This window comes from Mus caroli, unplaced genomic scaffold (assembly GCF_978045245.1).
Source record: "Mus caroli unplaced genomic scaffold, Mus_caroli_1 scaffold_5, whole genome shotgun sequence".
In the NCBI taxonomy this organism is placed as follows: Eukaryota; Metazoa; Chordata; class Mammalia; order Rodentia; family Muridae; genus Mus; species Mus caroli.
In genome coordinates, this window is record NW_028227260.1 from 93,122,249 (window position 1) to 93,134,912 (window position 12,664).

At 39.3% G+C, this 12,664-nt stretch overlaps 1 non-coding gene across 1 annotated transcript; it reads left to right on the plus strand.

Moving 5' to 3' along the window:
- Positions 1-8,946: 8,946 nt before the first annotated feature.
- On the plus strand, positions 8,947-9,078 carry LOC115030363 (small nucleolar RNA SNORA17). The gene has a single exon (XR_003835940.1). It is a non-coding gene; the product is annotated as a small nucleolar RNA SNORA17 (small nucleolar RNA).
- The last annotated feature ends 3,586 nt before the right edge of the window (positions 9,079-12,664 follow it).

Below are 12,664 nucleotides of genomic sequence, written 5' to 3' on the forward strand. Positions count from 1 at the left end.
ACTCCTAAACCTGATAAACAGCTTCGGTGAAGTAGCTGTATAATATAAAATTAACTCAAACAAGTCAATGGCCTTTCTCTTCACAAAGAATAAACAGGCTGAGAAAGAAATTAGGGAAACAACACCCTTCTCAATAGTCACAAATAATATAAAATACTTTGGCGTGACTCTAACTAAGGAAGTGAAAAATCTATATGCTAAGAACTTCAAGTCTCTGAAGAAAGAACTTAAAGAAGATCTCAGAAGATGGAAAGATCTCCCATACTCATGGATTGGCAGGATCAATATAGTAAAATGGCTATCTTGCCAAAAGCAATCTACAGTTTCTATGCAATTTCCATCAAAATCCCAACTCAATTATTCAACGAATTAGAAAGGGCAATCTGCAAATTCATCTGGAATAACAAAAAACCTAGGATAGCAAAAACTCTTCTCAAGGATTAAAAAAAAAAAAAACCTCTGGTGGAATCACCATGCCTGACCTAAAGGTGTACTACAGAGCAATTGTGAAAAACACTGCAAGGTACTGGTATAGAGACAAACAAGTAGACCAATGGAATAGTATTGAAGACCCAGAAATGAACCCACACACCTATGGTCACTTGATCTTTGACAAGGGAGCTAAAACTATCCAGTGGAAAAAAGAGAGCATTTTCAACAAATGGTGCTGGCAAAACTGGTGGTTATAATGTAGAAGAATGCAAATTGATCCATTCCTTTCTCCTTGAACTAAGGTCAAATCTCAGTGGATCAAGGGACTCCACATAAAACCAGAGACACTGAAACTTGTAGAGGAGAAAGTAGGGAAAAACCTCGAAGAGATGGGCACAATGGAAAAATTCCTGAATACAACAGCAATGGTTTGTGCTGTAAGATCGAGAATCGATAAATGGGACCTCATAAAATTGCAAAGCTTCTGCAAGGCAAAAGACACTGTCAATAAGACAAAAAGGCCACCAACAAATTGGGAAAGGATCTTTACCGATCCTAAATCAGATTACTAATATCCTATATACATATATATATATATATATATATATATATATATGTATATATATATGTATGTATAAAGAACTGAAGAAGGTGGACTCCAGAAAATCAAATAACCCCATTAAAAAATGGGGCTCAGAGGTAAACAAAGATTTCTCACCTGAGAAATACTGAATGGCTGTGAAGCACCTGAAAAAATGTTCAACATTCTTAATCATCAGGGAAATGTAAATCAAAACAACCCTGAGATTCTACCTCAGAGCAGTCAGAATGGCTAAGATCAAAATTCAGGTGACAGCAGATGCTGGCGAGGATGTGGAGAAAGAGGACCACTCCTCCATTGTTGGAGTGATTGCAAGCTTGTACAACCACTCTGGAAATCAGACTGGTGGTTCCTTAGAAAATTGGACATAGTACTACTGGAGGATCCTGCAATACCACTCCTCGGCATATATCCACAAAAAGTACCAACAGATAGGAAGGACACATGCTCCACTATGTTCATAGCAGCCTTATTTATAATAGCCAGAAGCTGGAAAGAACCCAGATGCTCCTCAAGAGAGGAATGGATTCAGATAATGTGGTACATTTACACAATGGAATACTACTCAGCTATTAAAAAGATTGGATTTTTGAAATTCCCAGGCAAATGGATGGACCTAGACTGCATCATCCTGAGTGATAGAACCCAATCACAAAAGAACTCACACAATATGTACTCACTGATAAGTGGACATTAGCCCAGAAACTTAGAATACCCAAGATACAACATACAATTTGCAAAACACATGAAACTCAAGAAGAACAACAACCAAATTGTGGACACTTTGTCCCTTCTTAGAATTGGGAACAAAACACCTATGGAAGGAGTTACAGAGACAACGTTTGGAGCTGAGACTAAAGGATGGACCATCTAGAGACTGCCATACCTGGGGATCCATTCCATAATCAGTCTCCAAATGCTGACACCATTGCACACACTAGGAAGATTTTGCTGAAAGGGCCCTGACATAACTTTCTCTTGTGAGGTTATGCTGGGGCCTAGCAAACACAGAAGTGGATGCTCACAGTCAGCTATTGGAAGGATCACAGGGCCCCCAATGGAGGAGCTAGAGAAAATACCCAAGGAGCTGGGGGGATCTACAACCCTATAGGTGGAACAACAATATGAGCTAACCAGTACTCCCTGGAGTTTGTGTCTCTAGCTGCATATGAATAAGAAGATGGCCTAGTCAACCATCAGTGGAAAGAGAGGGCCATTGGTCGTGCAAATGTCATATGCCTCAGTATGGGGGAATTCCAGGGCCAAGAATTGGAAGTGGGTGGGTCGGGGGTGGGGTGGGGAGAATGTGGGTGACTTTTGGGATAGCATTGGAAATGTAAATGAAATAAATACCTAATATAAAAAAAATACAGGGGCAGTTATATCCCCCAAGGTCACCAAAGGCACATCTTGCTTTTGCTTTATTTGTTATAATTTTTTTGCAAACTGATGTTAAATGTCAGTCTGCAGTGGATCACCACTGGCATCCAGGTACTTCTAGTTCTTATGCCATGGTAAAGTGGCAGGACCCATTTACTAATGAATGGAAGGGTCCAGTCCTGGTCCTAATCTGGGGAAGGGGCTAGGTCTGTGTTTTTTCTCAAGAAGAAGATGGAGCACAATGGCTGCCTGAGAGATTAGTTTGTCAACTGGACACAGATCTTGAATCTTCTAGTAAGTATGCCTCTAACCTTGATTATGGCTTAAAAAATTAAATTAAAGCACATTCTCTGTTGTTCCATTATAAGCAACTTCTCAAATTAATTATCTATGTTTCTTTTGTCTGTATAAATAATTTTGAAATATGTAAGCTGTCCTGAAAACCATAGTATAGTGTAAAAACATGTCCTGAAAATCATAGTATAGTGTAAAAACATCAAATAAAAAATTCTACTAATAGAGAGGCTGAGATAGGAGAAGTATAATTTCAAGACTATTATGTAGTACACAGCAAAATACTGTCATGTACAAACTAGCAGAAAGTGCATATGGATTGTACAATATTGGACCTATTTCTCTACTTACCAAATTATACAGACCATTGAGTAACATCTAACAAATTTCTAATTCCTCATATTTTTGAATTTCAATTAAGATATGTTGGTAATATTAATTTTCATATTAAGAGATGTTAAGGAAAAATGATTGTTACTTCCTGTTATTTTTGTTGTTAGAGGTGGAATTATGTTTCTGTGGCTATCTTCTTTTGAGTTTGTTGAAATATTACTTTCTTACTTTTTCTAGGGTGTAGTTTCCCTCCTCTCATTGGTGTTTGCTATCTATTGTCCTTTGTAGGGCCGGGTTTTTGGAAAGATATTGGGTAAATTTGGCTTTTACGTGGGATACCTTATTTTCTCTGTCTATGGTGATTGAGAGTTTTTCTGGGAACAGTAGCCTGGGTTGGCATTTTTGTTCTCTTGGGTCTCTATGACATCTGCGCAGGAGCTTCTAGCTTTCATAGTCTCTGGTGAGAAGTCTGATGTAATTCTGATAGATCTGCCTTTATAGGTTACTTGACCTGTCTCCCTTATTGCTTTTAATACTCTTTTCTTTGTTTTGTGCATTTGGTGTTTTGATTATTATGTGACCATAGGAATTTCTTTTCTGGTCCAGTCTATTTGGAGTTCGGTAGGCTTCTTGTATGTTCATGGGCACCACTTTCTTTAGGTTAGGGAAGTTTTCTTCTCTAATTTTGTTGAAGATATTTACTAGCCCTTTAAGTTGGGAATCTTCACTCTTCTCTATACCCATTATCCTTATGTTTGGTCTTCTCATGGTGTCCTGGATTTCCTGGATGTTTTGGGTTAGGGACTTTTTTGTGCTTTGACTGTTGTGTCAATGTTTTCTATATTATCTTCTGCACATGAGGTTCTCACTTCTATCTTTTATAGTTTGTTGATGGTGTGTGCATCTATGACTCCTGGTCTCTTTCCTACGTTTTCTAACTCCAGGGTTGTCTCCCTTGTGGTTTCTTTATTGTTTTTGTTTCCATTTTTACATCCTGGATGGTTTTGTTCATTTACCCTGCCTGGTTGATTGTGTTATCCTGTAATTGTTTAATGGATTTTTGTGTTTCCTCTTTACGTGTCTTCTCTTGTATTTCTTTAAAGGTATTATTTATATCCTTCTTAAAGTCCTCTATCACCATCATGAAAAGTGATTTTAGATCTGAATCTTTTTTCTGGTGTGATGGTTTATTCAGGACTTGCTCTGGTAGAACTAGGTTCTGATGATACCAAGTAACCTTGGTTTCGGTTGCTTATGTTCTTATGCTTGAATCCTGCGATCTGGTTATCTCTAGTGCTACCTGCCCTCCCTATATATGACTGGTGTCTGCCATTCCTGTGATCATGGTTTTGTCAGAATGCCTCAGACAAACCTATCCTTTTAAAAATGAGCCTTGGTCATAAACAGAGAGTTTACAAAGGAAAAATAGATTACAAAATAGTTTTTTTTTTAATGTGCATCATTCCTAGCAATTAGGAAGTACAAATCAAAGATTCCATCTTACCTTGGTGAGAATCAGAGGTCAGTAAAACAACAGACAAAAGATGATGAAGTGGTTGGGGGTAGTTCTCATTCACTCTTGCATAGGACTACACACAGCTACAGTCACTATGGAAAGCATTATGTAAGATTTTATAAAAGCTAAAAGTAAATGTATCTTATGTCCCAGCTATACCACTCCTTGGCATATGCCCAAAGGACAGGACATCCCATTCCACAGAGACATGCTTATCCATGTTCAAAGCTGCTCTATTTACAATAGCTAGGAAATAGAAACAACTTAAATGCCCTTCAAACAATGAGCAGATAATGAATATATGATACACACATACACACACACACACACAATGAAATACTATTCAGCTGTAAAGTATATGAAATAATAAACTATTCAGGTAAATGTGTGGAAATAGAAAAGATCATATTGAGTGAGTTAAGCCAGAGTTATAAAGCCAAACATTACTACTCTCTTTCATGAGAGACTCCTAGTTCCAAATCTTCAGGTGTGAGTAAATAGTCTGAATTAACTACTTAAACCAGGAAGACCAAAATGTTCCTTAGCTAGAGTTGTCAGTGTGTGAGCAATAGAGAGAACAATAGTACATGTAATCATTGTATCTGGGAAATAGGAAAGGGGCACTCCTAATCAGGGAGGACTGATGGACAGAAGAGCAGAAAGAAGGAGGAGGGCAAAAAGTAAGTTTCTAAACATCAGTAGGAATCAATTATCTGTCTAAAAACTTAAATAACTTATAAAATGCATAGCTTTCTATATAAATATTCTTATCCAGTTTAAATGAAAATTTCACCCTTAGTATATTATCATTCACTCCTACAACCAAAGACAATCTAACAAAAACCACATAATGAAGCATGACTTTTGGTTCATGTTCTTTTGACTTTTGGTTCAGGCTGTTCAGGAGAATATCAAAACAGACTATTTCAATTCCACTTGGTTGTCTCCAAGACATCATGCACTTCAAACTCAGGGACTAGAGACCCCTAAGCAGGAACTGACCTGAATGCTTTTCCCTGAGAGCTAGCTTTCATGATACTAGAAGGAACTATGCATCTTCCAAAGGAGGGAGGCAACAAATAGTCCTACCTAGCTATGATGCTTATGAACCACAATGATCATCATGACAGGATAACCCTAAGGTTGCAGTAGAAACACACATACCTTGCTAGTAACAAGCAGCTCTCTAATTGAACTTAAGACCCATTTATGAGAGGCAAACCATTCTAGTAAAGGAAACCTAACTCAAGTCCATCAAAGTCATGGATCTTGGAGGAGAGCCTATGAATACCATTTCATTAAGACAGCATAAACTCTAACTACATTCTATATACTTTTAATTATACCCATTAGTTGTGGTGTGGCTCACCCTTGGTACCTACCTTTAATCCAAAATAATGAAGATAAATGTGGAAGAAAGCACTCATATTTGAAAATGATATCTAACCGAGTGACAAAGTGATGAATCTGAGAAAGACAGAATGAGATAAGCACAACTCTTATGAGAGGGGAGAGGAAAGAGAGCCAGCATAAGAGAGAGCAGCACAGAGGGAGAAAGAAGCAGTTATACTGGGAGAGTTTTACACAGACAGGTTGAAAATAGAACAAACTAGATACAGGTGAAGACAGAATGAGCCAGAGAATGAGAAGGGGCCAGAAGATCAAAACAGATTGCCAGAGTTAGTTTGAGGCCAAGTAGAGCAAAAAGTCAGAGGCCGAGAGAGAAGTAAGATTTAATGGACAACTTGGAGAGGAATTTGAAACAGAACAGATGAGTTGAACCAGCCAATGTAGTTTAGAAATAACTATAAAGAGTGGGGTTATTCAGCAGTAAGTCTCAGAGGCTGAAAACATTCTCAGCCTATAGAAAATTGTACAGAGGATAGAAGCTTGGAGTATTAGGCCTATGTTAGCATACAGAGGCAATAAACCTCAGAGAAAACAATTAAGTCAGGTGAATAAGAGATACATGAACACTTCCCTTAATGCAATACTGATGTTTTATGGGTAACTTGGAGTTAATCACTAATGCATATAAGCCATGCAATTTTGTTCCCCAAGCGAGAAACCTTTACTGCTTTAGTGAGACATTTTGGAGAAGTCATTGAGAGGAATATAAACATATATAAACATATCTTGAAGATTCCTTTTTGATGATGTATCACTTATCTGGGATATATGTTTTGAAGTCTTATTCACCAAAAGTGACAGAGGTCTGGGAATTTCCAAAAAGCTCCCAGGTTATCTGCCTGTAGTGGTAGAGAGGTCCAAGAAAAAGGGATATTTGTATGTCTCAAGTAAGATGAACTGGTAAAGTAAGAGGTGTCCTATGCCCTGAAATCTCACTACATACTTTTATTTCTCTCTCTCTCTCTCTCTCTCTCTCTCTCTCTCTCTCTCTCTCTCTCTCTCTCTCTCTAAATCAAGTCCAGATTGATTCTGTTTCAACTTCTGTCATAAGAAAAGTCCATGGCTGTCTGTTAATTACATCACACCTCTACTTGATGAGGCCTGTTCCTTTAACATAACTGTAGCTATTCTGTGTTCAGACTCCACATTACTCACAAGGTAAAATTAAGTTCAAAGTTATTACTCTAACTGACATTGAAGAATGCTACTAATAAGCCAAAAAGTTATGGTTGAATCACTTGTACCCTGTTATCTTGATGTTCTAAAATTTCCCTGGTCACTACCTGTCCAGCACCCTTCTAACCTCATGCAGGACCAATCAGCTTGAAGGTTAGCCAAAAATGTTGTACCACTTCACTGTTTGCCTTTGAAGTTTTGAACCTGGTTTTTCATATAAAATGGCTACTCTGAGATCAAACTAATATTACAATTAGGCTCCTGAGTCTGTTTTTGCAGTTCTAAACATCTAGTATTAATTATGGTGTGCATTCAATAAACGACTCTTGCTTAACTGAGATTGTGTACATATGGTTTGAGTAATCATTTCCTGGACCACAACACTACTCTTTCATTTTAGCTTTCTAACTGCTTGCAGTAGGGGAATTCCCTGTCACCTGTAGCTCATATCCATTAACTTAGTTATTGTTTATTGATTAGAAGAGACACCATGACGAACTCAATTTTAAAAGCAGCATTTAATTAGGAGTTTGCTCACAGTTTCAAAGGATGAGTCCATGACCATCATGGCAGGGAGTATGACAATGGGCAGACAAGCATGTCACTGGAGCAGTAGATTAGTGCTTACATCTTACCTACAAGTTGGAGGCAGAGAGAATGAAAATGAGCCTAGTATGCACTTTTAAAATTCAAATCCAAAAGGGAATGTTGCAGCATGCCTTTAATCCCAGCACTCGGGAGGCAGAGGCAGGAGGATTTCTGAGTTCAAGGCCAGCATGGTCTACAAAGTAAATTCCAAGACAGCCAGGACTATACAGAGAAACCCTGTCTTGAAAAACCAAAAAATAAAAAATAAAATAAAAATTCAAATCCAACTCCCATTGACACACTGTGGGCTTAGAATTTTCAAAACCTACTTTCATAACGATTCTTAAACGCTTTAACCTCCCTATTAGCCCATCACCCATCAGAGGTAGTGGAAAATAAAGGCTATTAGGACACTGTTTAGAAATAGTTCTTTAGGGAAATTCCAGTCTTTGTTGTCAAAATATCAGCATTTCTGTCTACTAGCAAACCATCAAACAGGCTTCAGCAGCTTCAGCCCAGTCCACTTGTCAGAAACCACACATGAATCATCATCAGCAGCTTGATTCAGAATAAACTTCGAGGTGCTAGTTCATGAAAGCAGCAAGAAGCTGCTGGAATATCATATATCATGAGAAATTCTTTTTTTAATTAGGTATTTTCCTCATTTACATTTCCAATGCTATCCCAAAAGTCCCAATAGCTGACTGTGAGCATCCACTTCTGTGTTTGCTAGACCCCGGCATAGCCCACCAGTACCAGAGTATCCTCAGTGAAGACTGGCAAATTGATGCAAGGCAAACCAATGTACAGGCCTTGTCCCACCATCTGTGGTCATATTCATAGTCTTTTTGAACATTGTGTATTCTTTCAGGTGTCTGCTTCAGGAAAATATCCTCTCATCTGTGTCTGCTTCAGCAAAACATTCCTTCACATCCTTTCACCTGTGTCTGGCCTAGCAAAACATCATTATAACATAACTGAGTCTCCAAAGAATCCAGAAATTTCTACATCTACACACTTTCTCCAATAATCTTATAATCTTCAAAAGTGTTCTACCAATTAAGAATCTGGCATTCAAATATGTGAGCCTATTGGGGCCATTTTCCTTCAAACCACTATCCTTAGGCACAGCAGCTAAAATTTACTTAATGTAATTGGAGCCAAAATGTCATTATGACAAACTTGTGAGCTATTGGATTTTTTTTTAAATATTGTCCCTGACATTAGGGGCCTTGAAGTTGTGGCTGCTGTGTCCCATGTGTTTAAATGAGTGACAGAGAGAAGAGAGACTATGTCTATGCTCAGTGTTCTGACCTATGAATATCTGAATAGTTAGTAGCCCAACTAACATTCCCTGAAAAAAGCAAGCTTGAGATGAGTACCAGACTGGCACCACAAGGTCCAGGCAGGGAGCTAACCTGAGATGAATTTGAGTCCAGCACCATGCAGGCCTGGGTGTGGGAACATACCTAAGATGATTCCTGCCCAGCTTCATAATGCATGAGCAGGGCAGCTGCTGAACTAAGCTTAGCACTCCTGAGACCACTCTTGAGATGACCCCAGACACACAGAGCCCAGATCACCACTAAGAGAAACAATGAAGTGGTGGAGAAATGGAAGAGAAAGAGAAACAGAAGGTGTGGGCACAATGAAGAGAGGCAGAACTGAAGACTCGGGGGTAGTGAGGAATAATAGCCTAATGTGAGTAGGTAGTTATGTTATATGAGGCCATGGTACTGTACTGTCATGTTTCAGTCTGTGGCCCTGCTAGAGAGATATCCCTAGTCTGGGCTTTGAAGAACTGGCCTCACCCCACACCTGGCATCATGGGATAACTGATACTGGGGACATGAGAGCAGGAAAATTGCTCCTTCCCCCTTCCCCTTCCCCTTCCCCTTCCCCTGCCCCTGCCCCTGCCCCTGCCCCTGCCCCTGTCCCTGCTCCTGCCCCTAACCAGCTGAATCTCCAAAGAGCAGCAGTGCACATTGCCAGAGTTGTGGTGAGCCACCCCTGAGGATATAAGTGTGGGAGAGCTGGCTCTACCCTTCAGCTTCTGTGCAGTGGCATGGAGGAAGGAGAGATACCTTTCTCTTCACGCCTCACCAACTGCAGCAAACAGCCCTGGCTCTGGAGTCAGGAGAGCAGGAGAGCCTGGTCCTGCCTCTCAGGAGAGTTGCCCTGCACCTCACCTGGACAGCACAGTAGAGCAGACACTGGTGTCAGGAAAGCAGGTGAGCAAGCCTGAGGGTATTTTATTTTGCTATTTTATTTGGGTTCTTTAATCACTACCTCCCTTCTAAACATTATCCAAACTAATCCTTTCCAACCCCGCCTAAAACTAGGTAGGAGAGAAAGAATGTTAAAGGGGAAAGAGGGTGTAGACTTCTATATGCTACTTCGTGCTAAATAGAGACACAGTTTCTTTGTGGCAAGTCCAATCTTTGTTGTCAGGGTATCTCCAACGCCTTTTAATCAAACTACAACAGCAACCAGGAGCATCAATGAGGAGGCAGCAGCTTCCTTCTTCTTCTTCAGAGTCCCTCCACCCACTCTAGCATTTATACATTCACCAGAGTCCTCAAAATTAAACCATCCACAACTAGCAAAATTACGCTCCTGCCAGAGCAGAGCATTCACAAGGCAAATAGTCTGCTGCCATGGATAATCTGAAGCAGCCCCATATCCCACACCTAAGATTACAACAAAAACATGTTCATGTAGCATAGCTGGGTTTTGGATATGGAGGGATATGAGAGGCAACTGGAAAAATTTCAGGTAGAGATTTGGGAAGCAAGTAGCACCAGCAAAGGGAGAATGCCAAAACTCTCATTACATTTCTCCCCTTCTAATCTAAAACCAACCAACGAAACAAACAAACAAAACAAAAACAAAAAACAAAAAAAAAAAACAAAAACAAAAACAAAAACAAAAACAAAAACATTTTCTCTAACATAAATGAGACTTTTTGTTTTCTTAAAAGGAGATTGTCAATGAACCAAACACTTTTTAGATCAGTAGTTTCTTCTATAACTGTATAACTCTCAGGTGCTCTTGTCTGAAAGGGCTCATACTTGCTGTTGAGCCTGGTGCTAAGGTGAGCCCTTGCATTCTCCCTTTCCCATATCCATTTAAAGTTTTTCAATTGCTCATCTATTCTCCCAACCTTTATTGAGACAGAATACAGGAGGAAGAAGAGGAGGAAAAAGAAAATATAGAAAATTCCCTCTGGAAGCAAAGTGGGAAAGAACCCAATGGCAGCATCTGCAATAAACTTTCTGTGGATGTCCTGAAGCAGTATATTCATTCCTTCATATCCTACCATCTCACCTACAGCCCTAGATACTATGCTTCCCATTTTGCTTTGCCCTATGCCTAGGCACTCCTTGATAGCATTATTTTTATCCATTTTATTTGGCATCCAGTGTCCTTGGAATTAAACTACCTGCAGCTGACAGAATCATGTGCCTGCCAGACCATGAACAAGACAAATAGCCTGCTGTTGTGGATAATCTAAACCAGCCCTTTATCCCATACCTGGGATTACAGAAAAAAAAACATATTTATATAACATAACTGGATTTTTAAAAACAACCGAATTTCTCAATGCATGTGAGTATGGGAGAGCTGTCCCTACCATTTGTCTGCCATGTGGTTACATATTCAAGGGAGAAATGCCAGCCTCCTCTTGCCGAGAGAGAGAGAGAGAGAGAGAGAGAGAGAGAGAGAGAGAGAGAGAGAGAGAGAGAGAGAGAGAGAGAGAGAGAGACCCTGTCTGAGTTGAACAAAGATGAAAACAATGAGCATTCCAACCTGGATGGATAGAAGTCCAAAAGGCCTGAACCCCCACACAAAGAAGTATAGACAAGTGAAGACAACCAGAAATTTAAGAAGTGGCCTTTCTCAGGGAAGAGCACAACTGATTGTCCAGTTCCCGCCAGCCCTAAAAACATATACAGATAGCATTTTATGAACTGAAAGGATTGTATCTAGGAATATGCTTGTGTGTGTGTGTGTGTGTGTGTGTGTGTGTGTGTGTGTGTGTGTGTGTGTGTGTGTAAAGGGTATATGGGAGAGTTTGAAAGGATGAAAAGGTATGAGGAAATGAAATGAAAATAGAATCTTAAAATTAGAAACTGTTGTCCCTGGTGTCCTGACCATGGAATATCTGATTCAGAATGTTCTATAAGGACCAGTAATACACTTCCTCTGCATAATTCTCTGATAAGTGGCAATGCAATAAATGATCCATGCCTATGAAGGGTCCCAATATAACACATATAGAGATATAAAATATATAAACAAAAATATTACAGAGAATGGGGTTCAGAGCCATTTAAAGATACTATCATTTTGTCTTAGCTCCAAACTTTGTCTCTGTAACAAATACATGGGTATTTTGTTCCCTATTTTAAGGAGAAATTAAGTATCCACCCGTTAGTCTTCCCTCTTCTTGATTTTCTTGTGTTTTGCATATTGTATCTTGGTTGTTCTATGTTTCTGGGCTAATATCCACTTATCAGTAAGTGCATATCTAATGACTTCTTTTGTGATTGGTTACCTCAATAAGGATGATATCCTCCATATATAGCCATTTGTCCACTCAGGATTATATTTTCTAGTTCCATCCATTTGCCTAAGAATTTCATAAATTCTTTGTTTTTAATAGCTGAGTAGTACTCCATTGTGTAAATGTACCACATTTTCTGTATCCATTCTTCTGTTGAGGGACATCTGGGTTCTTTCCAGCTTCTGGCTATTATAAATAAGGCTGCTATGAACATCGTGGGGCATGTGTTCTTATTACCAGTTGGAAGTTCTTCTGTGTATATTCCCCGGAGAGGTATTGCCGAATCTTCTGGTAGATGAATCTTGGGGATCCATCCCATAATCAGCCACCAAACCAAAACACTATTGCATATGCCAGCAAGATTTTG